Genomic DNA, 12,898 nt, shown 5'->3' on the forward strand with positions numbered 1-12,898 from the left:
TCCTATCTTTTTATGCCCCTACAAGATGGTGGTGCCATCAGTGACACTAATCTTGGATTGAAGCAAAGCAAAATGAGACTTAGCTAATGGTTTGGTGAGGACATCCACTAGTTGATCAATTGTGGAGACATTAGCTACTTAAAGAAAAGCAGCTAAAACTTTTTTTCACACAAAATAGTAGTCAAAGGCGAGATGCTCCATTCATGAATGGAAGATTGGATTTACACACAAGCATGTGGCACCTATATTGTCACATAATAGACAAGATGGCCGATGGAGTTAAAGATATAGCTCACTAAGAAGACTTGTAATCCATGTCAATTCGACTGTTGCTGAAGCAAATAATCGATACTCGACTTTAGTAGAAGATCCAGCAATTGTCTATTGTTTTTTAGAGCAACAAGAAATCGGGTTGCCAGCAAGAAAAATGATATATGCTGATAGGGAAGTGTTGTTATCTCGGTTTCCTACCTAATCAGAATCAAAATAAGCTATTAAGGTGAGTTGATAGTGATGTTAGAGGTAAAGATCATATGTAAGAGTATGTTTGAGATATTGAAGTGGATGGTTTGTTGTTGTCCAATGAGTTTAATTCGGAGAGTGCATGTACTGGGCCAACTTGTTAATTGAATAGGAAATATCAAGGTGTGCAAGAGATAAATATTGCATGCGTCTAATTAAGTTACGATAGCGAGAGGCATCAGTTGTGCTCTGATACCACTTGTTGTGTTATGAAAGCATCATTTGTTGTGGTCCAATATCATTTGCACGCAAAATGTGGAACTAATATGCACTAAATATTCACAGAAAAATAAAAAACATGAGATTTAATGTAATTCGACAATAAAGTCTATGTCCATGAAAACAAAAGAGTAATTGTTTTACTACCAATTAATAGAGTATCAATTTGAGTAATGAAAGATCACTTTCCAAGTACCCAAATATACCCAGTACTCTCACACACTCTTGAAGGGAACAATTTCTCCAAGGCATACATTTATCTCATATCTCTAAAAATAGTACGGAACTAAACTAAGTACCCAAGAAAAAGCTCCCCCAAAGCTTCTAAGAGTTTACTTACAAACGCTTCATTTCTCTAGACTTTTTCATAGAGAACTTTCTCGCGTTCTCGCAGAGAGCTTTTTACCTAAGCCCTCACACTCTACATTTTGAGATGCATTCCCCAAAAGAAATGGTTTGGTATTTATAGGAGAGCTTTACCATGCATGCACTTAATTATCACACTTAAAAGTCTTAGAAATCAACAACCTATTTTTTTTCATTTTTGACAAATGTTGCATACGCTCTAATTCCTCTAAATTGTTCATTTTTACGGCTATCGAATTAAAAAGCAATCCATGTGTTTTCATTTAAGTTTCAATAATTTTTCACCTTGACTCAGATTTGTCCAAATCTGAGCTGACTACCAATAAACCATCATCCCTAAAGTAATCCTTTACTAAAGATCTGAAGTGGTTGTGATGATTCAACTACCTACATACCTAGCTACTAGGCTAAGCCAATCGTAGTTCAAAATTTCTTACAAGAAATATACTCATAAATTGTCTCATACTCACATAAAAGAATCTATATAATTTCAAGTTAGTGAATTTTACCCAAATTTATAAATCATGCTTACTGCTTTAGATATATCGGGCCTTCTATACGCCATCATATCTATAAGACTACCCTTAGCCCAAGCTTACAAAACATGAGCTATATCCTCGTGCTTCACTTGAAGAAAAGGACATGAAGAAGAGCTTACGAGATAAAGGAGTACACACCAATTTAGTCCTTATTATTTATACCAAACCTTTCTAGCACTTTCCTCAAAATATACCCTTCAGTCAACTATACACTCTCATTCTTCTTGTGATTACAGAATATCCAACCCAAGTATTCCAAGTCTTTCATTCAAACTTGAAAGCCATTTTCTTCTTTAATTTCATCTCAATTCTTTAAAACTACAAGCCTTTCATCGACATAAAGTAACAAATGAATGAAAGCTCTATCTTGCAGTTTTCTAAAGTGAACATAGTAATCTTGTTCACTTCTTGGTGAATTCTGCCTTTAATCAAATCTCTTGTACCTTTATCTCTCGATTGCTTCAATCTGTACAAAGATTTAACCATCCTACATACAAAATTCTCTCTTTAACAACTTTGAAGCCGTAAAACTGAGTCATTTTGATCTCCTCCTTCAAATCCTCATGTAAGAACACCATCAAAACATCTAATTAAATCAGCTCTAACTCATTTTTGAAAACTAAGGCAGTTTGGATACAAATGAAAATATTTTTCACAACTGGAGAGAAAATACTTTCCTTCTGAGTAAATCATTTTGTTATCCTTCTTACCTTATAACAAAGGGTTGCTTGTTTTAGAGATCCTTGCTTCTTGGGGCAACCCTATTTATTGCCAATAGGCCCCAATCCCTTACATAACTTTATGGGTTCCCAAGTTTGATATTGATAAAGAGACTTCACCTCTTAATCTATGGCTAACTTCTATTGATCACTTTCTCTATTTTATATTATTTCACCGCAAATGTTAGGGATGCCATCATCAACAGTTGAAAGTGCATAGGCTATCACCATGTAAGCTATCTAGGTTCTTTTTCTTAGTCTCTTCATTGTTATCATCTTTATCTACATCATTACTTGTTTCTTTTTCTTTTAAGATATCAATAGAAACATCTTCTTTACCTCTTGGTGTCACCTCCAAAGTTAAACTCTTCTTCTGATGTAAAATTGTCTAGTCATATGGGATGCATCAAACTTCACCCCCTGCAATATCTCATTGGTCTTGTTCTTTACCTATTGAGAACTAGAAGCCTTCCACATTGACGCTTCATCAAAAGTGACATCTTAATAATACACAAACTTCTTATATTCGAGATCTAAGGCTTTGCCTCTGAATCCCACAAAGATAACATATGAAGGGAATCATAATATTATTCATGTTTTCTAGACCACATCTCCAGAAAAATTTTACCTTCAATTGCAACAGAATATCAATTCGATTTCTAAGTGACTTGCGTAGCTTACGACTTTAGTCTAAAACCTATTATCTAAATTAGTACAAGATAAGATACACTGTGCCTTCTCCAATAAGTTACAATCCGTACACTTAAATACACAGACATATCTTATCATGAAATTTCATTATAGATTTTCATTTTGCCATACTTGCAAGAATTGATCATAAGTATGTCATTTTATATAGATATGCAATACTTTGATCTTTCTGCTAGGTTGAGTATCCACCAATTTTTTCGTTTCACAAATATCTCTAAAATCACATCCTATACACTTATTTGTTTTACCTGTCAAACAATACTAACGAAACATCATTTTTTTCACGTTCTAATACCTAGCAAAACTTCATGCCTCATCTCAATTTGCAAAAGCTCCTCTCATTTATGTCTTTAATTGTAAATGCTATAGCTTTATGGTGTCACTATAAGCCAAAAGACTGTTCACATCATCACTTATAGCTACCTTCTAAAAATACAAGTTGCAATGCCGACCCCTTTTGTAGAATCTCCATAATTCATGTGTGAACTTCATTGGACTATCTTCAATGGTAACCTTGTAGCCTTAGCTTTCAAAGCACTAATGAAATTAGATATTTCTTTATAATATGAACTTATTTAACTTTTTCCAACTTTAAGGGAAGTAGATTGGCTACATTAATAGCTATAAGGTTGTTCTGGTTTAGGGAGATGTTGGTAACTATTTGATTTGAAGAAGAAGCTGTTGAGTTTTCGTTGGTCATGGTGAAAGTATAAATAAATGACTAGGCCAAAGATCAATGACTCGCGTGAGTAGTAACTTTGATCTTATACCATATAAAGTCAGAGATAGAGATTGTGAAATGATTATTTCATTATTGCAAAGCCAAGCAATTATATACACAAGTACATGAATCTAAAAAGGGACGTGATAGTCCAAGGAATTGCAAAGATTACTCCTAAAGTTAACCACAATTGTATGAATTACCTTGATTTAAAGAACAGATTGATTTTATCCTTTTCACCACTTAACCAAAGTGATTTTATGTTACAACCTACTAATTTAGCAATAGGAATAAATTGAAAAGTATTGATGGATAGGTGGAAATATTATTTTACATTCCATTCGGTGTAATACTCTAGAATAAGAAATAAAACTAACTTCATTTTAGATTGTGAAAATGTTCATGAATCTATTCTAACGAAAGCCACTGTTGAAGCATCAGAAGGACTCATCTATCTTGTAAGCTTAGTTGGAGTTACAGGAGCTCGTAATTTACAAGTGATCGAGTTCAAACACTTATTAAGGAAATTGAAGACTCAATAACTAAAATATTATTTAAAGGGTAGGCTATTCTAACCTAAATTTTTTTAACTTAAAATTTTCATATAAATCTTCAACTATTTATTTTAAGTAAGTCAATGGTAGATATTAAAAATTAAAATAATATTTAATGATAGTTACTCGTCCACCATTAAATTTATCAAAATCAATAGATCAAGACTTGTGTCGAAACCATAAATAGAATATTTAAGCTAGAATCATCTAAACTTTATTTAAATATGACTACTGGGTTAAGATCTTGTTGACATATTAATAACATTTTCTCTTGGGCACATTATACGAGGAGGCTAGGCAATGTTTTGCTACTACCTCTTACACACAAATGAAGTGTTATTCAAGAGTTTTTCACTTGGCCTTCCATCCATTGATTATTGGTCTCTTTAGGATAAGGGCTGCAAACAAGAAGATAAGAGATATTTGATAAGTAGATTCGCCTAATTTGATTTAAAAAAGTGGCTGCAAAAAATAATAAGGCATCTTAGGTTGTGCAAGTCTAATAAATTGTAATATGTCTATACTTAGTGAACTCCTTAATCTCTAAGCATAGTCCATAAATATTTTATCCAAGCCATGTAAAAATTCTCTATATGCTTTACTTTATGCAATTCACTGTTTTTTAATAATTTTGATTTGGATGAACAGTAACTTGAAGAATGAAGTGAATAGTGGCTATGAAGAGTATTTTCAGAAAGCCAGTTTATTTTAATTAATTTAAGTTTCTAATAATTAGCCTATACTACAAAATAGATCTAAATTTTTTTAATAGCTTTTATGTGACTTCTTCATCAATTGGGTGATTAATTCATCTCATCTATGGATGAATGCTAATACCTCACTTAGAATGGAATGTTTGAAATTGTAGCTGGAAGTATATATATAGTTTTATTCATAATATGTTTAAACCTAGGATATATGATTGTTTAATCTCTATATTTTAATTTAAGATCCTAATTAGTGTATATATTTTAGAAATATCTCAAGACACCTTTATAGTTAAATATGTTATATTCTTACCCTTATTTTTTTTTACTTTTACAATAATACCCTCGAACAATATTCTTGATATTAATTAATTTATCTATAAAAAGCTTAATTAGTAAATTAACTAATAATCATTTATTAGTAAATTTTAATTAAGAAATTGACCAATAATCATTTTCAGCAAATTAACGAGTTAGTATGAAAAAGCTAGTATTTTTTGTACCCTCGCAATAATCTTGCTTATAATTATTTATAAATAAGTTAATATCAACAAGTTTAAAGCAATGTACAATATCCTTGTAACAATCTTAGTAATAATTATTTCTAAAAAAATAATTTTTTAAATTAACCCTAAAAGAAAAATAATAACGTAAAACTTATACTAACTTTTACTTTTAGGGCTAATTTAATAAATTAGTATCTTTTTTATTAATAACCCTAAGAATATTTTTTTAAGATATTATTATAAAAGGAAATAGAAAGTAAGCATAAGAGTATAAGATATTAACAATAAGGGTGTCTTGAGGGATTTTCTAAAGTATGGGAACTAAACGAGCACTTAACTCAAAATATAAAAATTAAATACATTGCCCACACCCCAATACGTGAATATTAAATAAATTAATAACGTCTCTTAAATAACAAACTCTATCGCTCCCAAACTAAGCTAATGTACTAGTTAAATTAATAACTGTTAGTCTATATGGCTATAAATATTGATTTTGATGATAACAAACCACATGTATTTATTAAGAAAAGATTTATGAATTGTGCTTTTATAATGTTATGGAATTAAAGTATTTTGGACTAAAATGATAATGTTTTTAAATTTCGGATTTGGACATATTTGATACTATTTAAATGTTTTTGGGCCATTCTATAATTTCACAAAGTTTGGGCAAAATCATAATTTCAAAAAGTTGTGGAATTGACAAAGCATTATTCTAACTGAAATTGGACCTTTTTGCAAACTTTCATAACATTTTGGGTCACACTACAGTTTTATAAAGTTTTGGGGTCAAACTATAAATTTAGGAAAAACTTCACTGTCGCAGTTACTGTAGCAAGCAGCTTACCGGATCCTGACAAACGGAAATCCGGTTGTTGGGCAGTAAGCTTCTGAGCATAAGCGGAAATTCGGATTTGACAAAGCGGCATACCGGATGTTCAGAAATTCAAAATTGTGGCTGTAACGGTAACATTAAGTGGATTACCGGATGTCCATAACCGGCAATCCGGTTACGACCAAAATTTGCATAACGGCTAGTTTTTGAGCTCAAACTATATAAACTCAAATCCAACTCATTTTCAAGCTCTCCAACAAGCAAAAACAAAAAGCACACGTGATATCTTGAGCCTTCAAACTTGCGAAATACAAACATTGAATCTTCTCTTGTTCTTCATTTTTGAATATCTACTCATTGAGTGAGTTTCATTGTAACCTTCATTTATTCATCTCAATTGTAAGAGTTTGAGTGTGTGAGACACTTGAGTGAAGAGATTGGGAGATAATCTCTTAGTTGTAAAGGTTTATTGACACCTCGAAGTTAATTATAATCGTTGAAGCCTTGGAAAGGCTTAGATAGTGAAATCCTCAAGCTTGGATCGCTTGGAGGCGTGGACGTAGGCGGGGATTGCCGAACCACATAAAAATTCATGTGTTTGTTTCTCTTCTCCCTTACTCTTTAATTATTGTGCTTTTAATTGAACTTATTGCTTTCAATTTTTATTAAGACATTAGATTGCTTGTTGTGTGGATTTGCTAGGATAAATTTTAAAATTCCAATTCACCCCCCCTCTTGGGTTGCACACTCATATTTCATTTGGTATCAGAGCAAGGTGCTCTTATTTAGACTTAACCGTCTAGAGCTAAAGATCAATGGCAACTCAAAATGATTCCACATTTAGAGAAAGACAGTCCACCACTAGACCACCTTAATTTGATGGAAACGATTACCCATATTGGAAAACTAAGATGAGAATTTACTTGCAAGCCTTAGATTATGAAATTTGGGAAATCGTTAATGATGGTCCTTTCATGCCTTTGACTAAAAGTGAAGTCGAAGAAGATATTCCAAAACCTTCACGGGATTGGAATGAATTTGAAAAGAGAAAAGCTTCTCTAAATTCTAAGGCCATGAATGCCTTATTTTGTGCATTAGATAAGAAAGAGTTTCATAGAGTGTCTAGTTGCGAAAGTGCTAATGAGATTTGGCACAAACTTAAAGTTGTCTATGAAGGCACAAACCAAGTGAAAGAATCTAAAATAAGTAGGTACACTCGACAATACGAATTGTTCCAAATGGAACAAAATGAAAATGTGTACTCTATGTATACTAGATTTACGGACATAGTGAACACTCTAGGAGCCCTAGGGAAAACTTTTTCAAATAGCGAGAAAGTCAAGAAAATCATTAGGTCGCTACCTAAGGAATGGAGACCAAAAAGGACTACCATTGAGGAAGATAAGGATTTAAATGTATTACCTATTGATGATTTAATTGGCTCTTTCATTTCATATGAAGAAGATTTGGCAACTGAAAAAGGGCATGAGAAAAAGAAGAAAAACATTGCTCTCAAGGCCTCAAAACGTGAAAGTGATGAGGAAAGCGAAATAGATGATGAGGAGTTGGCTATGTTGGCTAGAAGATTAAGAAAATTTTACAAAAAGAATAATGAGCAGAGAAAGTTCAGAGGCTACAAGAACAAGAAGGAGAAGAATGAGCAAATCACTTGTTATGAATGCAAGAAGCCCGGACACATACGACCGGAATGTCCTCTTCTCAACAAACTCAAGAAGAAAGCTATGGTGGCCACATGGGATGATAGCGATGAGGAAACAAGTGATGATGATGAGCAACAAGAAATGAAAAACTTAGCTCTCATGGCTGTTGGGGAAGAATCATGTGATGAACTTGATGAGGTAAGTGTTCTTCCTACATATGATGAATTGCATGATGCTTTTAAGGATTTGCATGATGAGCTAATGAAGATTGGTAAAACGAATATATGTCTTAAAAAGAAGATGATAGAGCTTAAGAGTGAAAATGATTCATTTAGTGCAAAGATTACATGCCTAGAATTAGAAAATAAAACATTGCTTGATAATATTGCATTATTTGAGAATTCTAGCACTTCACATGAGCACTTAGAGTCACACATGAATGAATTGAAAAATGAGAATGAAATGCTTAGAAAGAAGAGCAATGAACTAAATGAAATTGTGCTAAAATTCACAAATGGGCAAAAGGTGTTGGACAATTTGCTAAACTCACAAAAATGTGTATTTGACAAAAGTGGCATAGGTTATAAACCGAATTTGAAACAAAAATTTTACAAGAGTTATTTTGTGAAGAATACATCTATTAACAATAAAATTGTATGTCATTATTGCAATCAAGATGGTCATATGAAAAATAGATGTGCAGTGAAGAGAAATGCTTATTATGGTGTGAAATGTGTTTGGGTTCCGAAAGGAACCATTGCTAACTCTCAAGGACCCAAAAAGGTTTGGGTACCTAAAACTTGAGATTTTTTCTACAGGGCTCAAAGAAGAAGAAGAATAAGTGATACTTGGACAGCGGTTGTTCAAGACACATGACATGGAATTATTCTTGGTTCTCAAGCTTTACTAAGATCGAAAATGGTGGAGAGGTATCGTTTAGAGATAATTCAAAAAGAAAAATCATTGGGATTGGAAATGTCGGTAATGTTTCATCTACTCTCATTGAAAATGTGTGTTTGGTTGAAAACTTGAAACACAATTTGCTTAGTATTAGTCAATTATGTGATAAAGGATATAGAGTTATCTTTGATGAATCAAAATGTGTTATTGATAATGCTTGTGATGGGAAGTCTTGTTTATAAGAAATAGATGTGTTAATGTCTATACCATTAATATAGATTGTGCATCAACAAATGAGAAATGTCTATCCGCATTGCATGATGATGGTTGGTTGTGTCATAGAAGATTAGGTCATGCAAGCATGGATTTGATTTCAAAAATCGTGAAAAATGATTTAGTAAAAGGTCTTCTAAAAATCAGTTTTCAAAAAGATAGAACTTGTGAAGCATGCCAATTTGGAAAACAAATCAAGACTTCCTTCAAAAGCAAGAATCATGTCTCTACTTCTAAACCACTTCAACTGCTTCATATAGATTTGTTTGGACCTTCTAGACATGCTAGTTTAAGTGGCAAATTTTATGCATTTGTAATTGTGGATGATTATTCTAGATACACATGGGTATTGTTCTTAGCTAATAAGGATGATGCCATTGATGCATTTCGAATTTTCTATAAAAATGTTCAAAATGAAAAGGGTTATTCTATTACTTGTATTAGAAGTGATCATGGTGGAGAGTTTGAAAATCATGCATTTGAAAATTTTTGTAATGATTTTGGCATTGAGCATCAATTTTCATCACCTAGGACCCACAACAAAATGGAGTTGTTGAGAGAAAGAATAGGTCTATTCAAGAAATGGCTAGGACCATGTTAAATGAAAATGCATTATCAAAATATTTTTGGGCTGAAGCCGTCAACACCGCTTGTTATGTTTTAAATCGGGTGTTGATTAGACATAATCTTAATAAAACTCCATATGAGATGTGGAAAGATAGAAAACCCAACATTGGCTATTTTAAAGTTTTTGAATGCAAATGTTTTGTTTTGAACACAAAAGATAATCTTGGTAAATTTGATCCAAAATCTGATGTTGGTATTTTTCTTGGTTATTCAAATTCAAGCAAAGCTTATAGAGTTTATAACAAAAGAACTTTAGTTGTGGAAGAATCTATGCATGTCACATTTGATGAGTCTAACCCCTCCTCTACGGAGAAAGTTATTGTTGATGATAATGCAGAAGAAGAACAACAAGAAGAAGCATCGAGTGACAACCAAGAAGACGCACCACATGGAATTCAAGAGGAACATCACGAGGAAACAAATGTAAAGCAAAATGAAGGTACTTCTCAAACACTCCCCAAGGAGTGGAGGTATGTTTCCTCTCACCCTAAGGATGTAATTTTAGGAGATCCCTCACGAGGTGTTACCACTAGATCATCTCTTAGGAACACATGTGAGCATGCTGCATTTATTTCTCAATTGAACCAAAATCCTTTGCGGATGCGGAAAATGATGAATCTTGGATTATGGCAATGCAAGAGGAGTTGAATCAATTTGAGAGAAACAATGTGTGGGAGTTAGTTCCTAATCTAGAACATCAATCCATTATAGGCACTAAATGGGTATTTAGAAACAAAATGGATGAATCCTGTGTGGTTGTAAGAAATAAAGCTAGATTAGTGGCTCAAGGTTATAACCAAGAAGAAGGAATTGATTTTGATGAAACCTTTGCACCTGTAGCAAGGTTAGAATCCATTAGGATGTTGTTAGCATATGCATGTTATAAGGATTTTATTTTATGTCAAATGGATGTCAAGAGTGCTTTCTTAAATGGATATATTATGGAGGAAGTTTATGTGAAACAACCTCCTGGTTTTGAAAATGAAAATTTTCCAGATCATATGTATAAGTTATCCAAGGCTTTGTATGGTTTAAAACAAGCACCTAGAACTTGGTATGATAGGCTTAAAAACTTCTTGTTGGATAACGATTTTTCGATAGGAAAAGCGGACACAACTCTTTTTGTTAAGCATAAGAACTAAGACAACTTATTGTTCAAATTTATGTTGATGATATTATTTTGGTTCTACTAATGAGTTGTTGTGTAAAGATTTTTCATCATGTATGAGCCAAGAATTTGAGATGAGTATGATGGGGGAGTTGAAGTACTTCCTTGGACTTCAAATCAAACAAAACGAGGAAGGAATTTTCATAAACCAAGCCAAGTATGTGAAAGATCTACTCAAAAGATTTGGCTATGATAATGGAACGGCAAAAAGCACTCCTATGAGTACTACCATCAAGCTGGACAAAGACGAGAAAGGTAAGGAAGTTGATATCAAGACTTATCGAGGTATGATCGGATCTTTACTCTACTTGACTGCTAGTAGGCCTGATATTATATTTAGTGTTTGCTTGTGTGCTAGATTTCAATCTTGTCCTAAAGAGTCTCACATGCTTGCTGTCAAACGCATTTTTCGATATTTGCTTGGCACTATTAATCTTGGCCTTTGGTATCCTAGAGGAACTCATATTGATTTAATTTGTTATTCAGATGCCGATTTTGCTGGATATAAGGTTGATAGAAAAAGTACTAGTGGGACATGTCACTTCCTAGGCCATTCTCTTGTCTCTTGGTTTAGTAAGAAACAAAACTCGGTTGCGCTTTCAACCACCGAGGCAGAATATATTGCCGCAGGTAGTTGTTGTGCATAAATTCTATGGATGAAACAAACCCTTAGAGACTATGGTATTAAGCTTGATCAAATTCCTATCTTATGTGACAATACTAGTGCTATAAATCTTTCTAAGAATCCTATTCAACATTCTAGGACTAAACATATAGAAATTAGACATCAATTCCTTAGAGATCATGTTCAAAAAGGAGATGTCGTAATTAAATTTGTTTCCACTGAAAATCAACTTGCGGATATCTTTACAAAACCTCTTAGCAAAGAGTATTTTATAAAGATAAGACATGAGCTTGGAATGATGAATGTTGAATCTTAATTCATGTTTTAATTCATGGCTTAATATGTTTGTTATCATATAGATTTATGCTTCATGAATTAGATAACTTGATATGCTTGTGAATTTATGATTTTATGATTTTATGATTTTATGTTTCATGCATTAAATGGCGTACTGAAAAGTTTTAAATCTCAAAATGATTTAAAATTAATCAATTTTTAAGGCCGGAAATAGAATGGTGTGTGTAGTACAAGTATAAGAGCTTGCCAAAAATCAATTAGAGCCAAATAGATTTCCAATGACTAAACCGGTTTATCACTTTCTCTAATCCGAAAAACCGCTCTCTTATTGATTTCTCTCGGGACAAGTTCCGGATAACCGGATTTAGCACCCGGTAAGCCGGATTAGTTTTGGTTACTCTCGGGTCATCATTCGGATAACCGGATTTATCAATCCGAAAAATCAGATTTACTAAGCCCTCTTTCTGCCTCAAACCGAACTACTGGTTAGCAAAACCGGAAAGCCGGATTTGCAAGGAAAGCTTGCTGGAACAAACCGGATTTCTGGTTCTGTCAATCTGGAAATCTGAATTCGAGCTGCACTTTGGCAGCATTCTGGGCTCATTCGGTCAACCGGTTCAGGAAAACCAGCAAGCCAATTCTCACTTGCTATCTTATGGATCCAACCGGCAAGCCGGATTGTGATATCCGGAAAACCGGATTCGATTGAAGGACTTGTTAGTCACAACCGGATTTCCGGTTCAAGTCAAACCGGCAAGCCGTTTACGGGTTTCAAACTTCTGGTCACAACCGGCTATTCGGTTAGTGCAAACCGGCAAGCCGATTTTGGAAGCTATTTCAATTGTTCTTCTTCCTTCTTCATTCGGCATTCCAGTTCTCTCACTCTCTCTAAAAACCGTTTGCTTCTCTCTCTTTCTCACTCCAAAACCCTTTATTTTCTATCTT

This window comes from Citrus sinensis, chromosome 5, assembly GCF_022201045.2.
Source record: "Citrus sinensis cultivar Valencia sweet orange chromosome 5, DVS_A1.0, whole genome shotgun sequence".
Lineage (NCBI taxonomy): Eukaryota > Viridiplantae > Streptophyta > Magnoliopsida > Sapindales > Rutaceae > Citrus > Citrus sinensis.